Consider the following 4,609-nt stretch of genomic DNA (forward strand, 5'->3'; position numbering starts at 1 on the left):
ATGAAACCAGCTTCTCTAGAACTTTCTTCCACTGGTCAGTTAGATGTACCAGGTTTGTATCATACCTTCAGAAAATATGAGTGGCCAAAAAAAGAACAGGTGCCTCTGGTCTTCCTGCCAGATCCTCCTCCTAATCTATCCCCGCAGAGGTGTTTTAGCTTGCTTTCTGACTTGTTTTAAAAAGTCAGGTACTCCAAGTCACATCTTGATTAACTATAGAAGCCTTTCTCCGGTGGACCTCTTTTCCTGTGTCCTGTCATCTGTCCTCCTGAATATCACAGAACCTTCCAACCACTGCAGTATCTAGCAGATGTACGCACTCCAGAGAAATCGAGGCAAACGCTCAACTATGAACAAGAAAAAGGCGTTTGTGGGTGCTTCTCAATGCCTATTAGGGACAAAACAAAGCCCACAAGGATGAGCTTTGCGTTTTCCAGTGGGGGGGAGGGTGTCATGTGGCTCAATCCAGGCCTTGGCCCATAGCTTTTACCTCCAAAATGATTTGCGCAAACCTGTCAACATTGCCTTAAATAAAATGCACAGGTATATTCAGTATATTTCAGTGATGTGAACTGTCATCAGAAAATCACCCATTGCGATGCTCAGTCAGTTAAGCATCCAACTCTTGATTTCAGCTCAGGTCACGATCTCAGGGTCGTGGGATTGAGAATGGCTGACTTTATTGTTGGTGGTGATGATGATGATAATGATATTTTTGTATTCGCTAGTTTTACATTAGTATTTCAGTGTAAAGAGAGAAGTGTAGACTGTAATAAAATAAACAGCTGTGTATCCACCATCTAGCTTTAACATTATTAACAATTTACTATATTTTATTCAGTTTCCTTTTCTTGTTAAAAAAAAAATACAGCATTTAGATACATGTAATGCCGTGTATTCCTCCCTGATCCCTCCACTCCTTAGACAACTATTGGCCTGGGGCTAATGGTATCATCCCACAAAGACTTTGAAAAAATCTGCACTACAGCTTTCCATGTGGTTGCAGCCACCAGGTAAGCAAGATGGGCGTTTACAATCACATTCAGGAGCTATGGAAGAAGAAGCAGTCCCGTGTAACATGTTTTCTCCTGCAGGTGCTGTGGGTAGAACTGGCAGCTCTCTGCTCCACCAACCCCATAAAGGGCACACACCGGGACACAAGGCCAGGCAAGATTATGTCATATATTGGATGTGCGTGCGCCCGCGTGCAACCTACAGCAATCCCGTCCATCATGGTGTTAACTAGCTAGTTTGCTCGAAGCCTTCAGTCTGTTGCTGAGGAGTGAGCCAGGTACCACTGGGGACTCCGAGAGCCCTGAACTCTTACATTAGATTCCACATACAAATTCTTTCCTCATTGACTCATTCCATTAAGCTATCAGAAGAAATCCTGGGGTGTCTGGCTGGCTCAGTCAGTAGAGTGTACAACTCTTGATCTCGGGGTTGTAAGTTCAAGCTCCACACTGGGTGTAGAGATTATGTAAAAATAAAATCTTGAAGAAGAAGAAGAAGAGGAGGAGGGGGAGGAGGAAGAGGAAGAAGAAGAAATCCTGACACCCAGTGGGTCACAAAACCAGTCTACAAGCACAGGGAGATTCGAGGGCTCACATCTGCAGGCCACAAGAGTCATGGCCTTGGAAAGGGTCTCAAGTGCCTCCATGCTCTCCGTGGTTCCCTGTGCAGCTTGGAGAAGGCACAGTATTCTCCAGTGCCACCGTTACTGCTAATATAAGGGATGTTTATAAAATTCTTATCTAATAAACAATTTAGAATAATCAAAAAATGGGCTACATATATACTCATAAAGAAATGATGGGGATTTTTTTAATATTTTACATTTCAAATAAAATTATGTCATACTTTGTGTTCTATTCTGCACTTGCCTTTTACTCAACATTATGCTTTTGAGATATACCCATAATGATACATGTAACTCTGCATCATACATCCCAGTGGCTATTATATTTCCGATCTTTAAAAAAAAATCTTCCATCGACTTTGCTGGCCACTTACTGCCCTCTCCTTTGCTCTCTCCACCACTTTTTATAACAAAATTCCCTGAAAGTGCTATCTATACTCATTGTCTCTAAGCTTTCTGTCAAACTCTCTCAATCCACTCCAGTGAGAGGCCCCGGACTCCACTAGCAAGAGACTTGGTTATAACAGCTGTCCTTCCTCTCTAGATTTGCCGCATTGCTTCATGAGTGGCCAAGGAGAGGCCTCATGTCTCAGTTCCTGGCGGTGGTTTCTGTGGTTCTCCCATAGCTTTCCTCTGCTCCTCTGTCCTGAACTTTAGGACCTGGAGCCAAGCAGACTGGCCCAGCTCAAGAGGGGATAGCAATTCGGCTGTTTCTGCTGCTATGTGATGGTCTTATGAACACTGCATATATAAAAATGCCCAATCTAGAAGTCCTTTCTGACAGCTTCTAAAGAGATGCAGAAACATTATGCTGAGTTTTTCCTTCCCTTGTGAGCACTGTCATGGTGAGAGAGGAACAAAGAGTCTTCCTCCAGGACCCCTACCCTTGGATTGCCCTTGGATTCCACTCAGCTAAGCAGCAGAAGTCCCTAGCTGCTAGTAGGATAGAGGAGCCACAGTGTGGACCAAGAATAGCTTTTCAGTCCCCCTCTTCCACTCCTAAAAACATATTTTGTTAGAGTTTGCAGTAAAGGTCTATGAATGAATGCTTAGATCTCCCTTAGCGGACTTGGAGCTCATGAGGGAGCAAGGGTACACTGTTCTCAGAGCACGTGTCCTCACCTGTGAAAGAACACCTTTACTGGCCATGCATATGCATCTCCCCCTGCTCATGGAGAAAGATGGACTCATACACTAAACCGCCTGACTCTATTGATAAATCACATAGATGCACAAGTCAGACTCATGCTGTCGACAAGGCATTTCATTGACATTCCTTTCTTTCTTTCTTTCTTTCTTTCTTTCTTTTTTTTCTTTCTTTTAATGTTTTATCTATTTATTTGAGAGAGAGTGAGGGAGAAGGGCAGAGACAGAGAAGCAGACTCCCAGGACCCAGGAATCATGACCTGAGCCAAAGGCAGACGCCCAACCGACTGAGCCACCCACCCAGGTGCCCCATCTTTTTCTTTCTTTTTTTTTTTCTGTCCTGTTCAAATTACTTTGCATCTCAGCTTATACTGAGATATGGGTGGATATGCACGAATTCCAAAAGTCCCAGTGTCCTGCTCAGGAAATGTGAAAAAAACAAAACAGACACTGTGAATCTCCTCTCCAAACCCCGGCACTGAGAAACAAATCACCTGTGCAGAAAAACCCACAAAGAGATGCTCCTTACCTTGTTAATATATTGTACAGACTAATTTTTATTTTGCATTAGCTTTTCATACAACTGCATTCTAAAGAGATTTTCACAATGAGCTGTGTAAATGTAGGACTGGCAGAGAGAGGGAAATAAGAAAAGGTATAGCAAAGAAGAAAATGTTACCAAAGATTTTGGAAGGAAAGGTCATCTAGGACAAATAAAACATTTTTAAAAATAAGTACTGTAGAATGAAATAGACAACTCGAGACAAGTAAATTGGCTTTCTTCTCCTTTCCTTACATTCCTTGTCTTATTTCTCCTTTGGATAAGACAGACAGGGTTTGAATCTCAGCTCTCTCACTATCTGTGACTTTGGGCAATTTATTTTACCTCCATATCCCAAGTCTCATTATCTGTAAAATAAAAGATAATTACAGGACCCACTGCCCTGGGTGACTATGAGTATTAAATGTGAATGGAGTACCTAGCTCATTGCCTGGCCCATAGAATGTATTCAATGCAGTTAGCTGAGGGTATTATTAACAATCCCTTCATAAATTTCTCAATATTCATTTCCTCCCATTTAAACCTTGTGAGCCCCTCAGTCCACTCCATCTGCCCTCAGCCTCTCCTCTTCACTGTCTTCATTCCCACCTCTCGGCCAGGTTGACAAGTCACTGGGGCAAGATCATGAGCTGCCCCAATCTATCTTTCCAGCCCCAAATACTTCCCTTACTCCATAAACCTGTGCGCTGGCCACATTGAACCATCCCAGCCCTTGGTGATGGCAGCTCTTCAGTTTTTCTTTGTCCTTCCTTCCTTCGTGCTCTTTTCCTGGAGTGCCCTTCTCTCTTGTTGTCCTACTCAAGACAGGCCATCCTTCACTCCACAGCTCTTTGAGCCCACCTCTGACACTGCACTTGTCTCATTGCATTACCAAGTTTTATTTATGGAATACACTTAGCCATACTGTGAGCTATGTATTTAGACCTAGAGAGATGGATGATAGATAGACAGACAGATAGATAACTACATATATCTCCACCAAGTAGGTACTCAAGGCATGCTTGTGGAATGTATGAGTGAGCAGACAGTTTCTTCTGAGCTGTTCCAGTCTTGCTAGGCACTTGGAAGATCTTCCAGGGACAGCAGATCAATGCTGCCTTCTCTCGCCACCTACAAATACAAGTGCTTAAGACCCTTGGGTCACTCAAGCAAATTTTCCAGATTGAAAACAGCAACCCGGGTATATTTGACTCTCATGTGGAGGTGAGTCTTCTGAAGATGAAATGGAGATGAGGGGTAAGATTCCTCTGGTGGCCCAATTT

The 4,609-nt window shown here is 43.2% G+C and overlaps 1 pseudogene; it reads left to right on the top strand.

Moving 5' to 3' along the window:
- The first annotated feature begins 1,022 nt into the window (after nt 1-1,022).
- Nucleotides 1,023-1,732, top strand: LOC115937628 (large ribosomal subunit protein eL15 pseudogene; annotated as a pseudogene).
- Nucleotides 1,733-4,609: the final 2,877 nt, after the last annotated feature.

The sequence above is a fragment of the Leptonychotes weddellii genome, chromosome 5 (genome assembly GCF_054177405.1).
Source record: "Leptonychotes weddellii isolate Sample4059 chromosome 5, ASM5417740v2, whole genome shotgun sequence".
Taxonomy (NCBI): domain Eukaryota; kingdom Metazoa; phylum Chordata; class Mammalia; order Carnivora; family Phocidae; genus Leptonychotes; species Leptonychotes weddellii.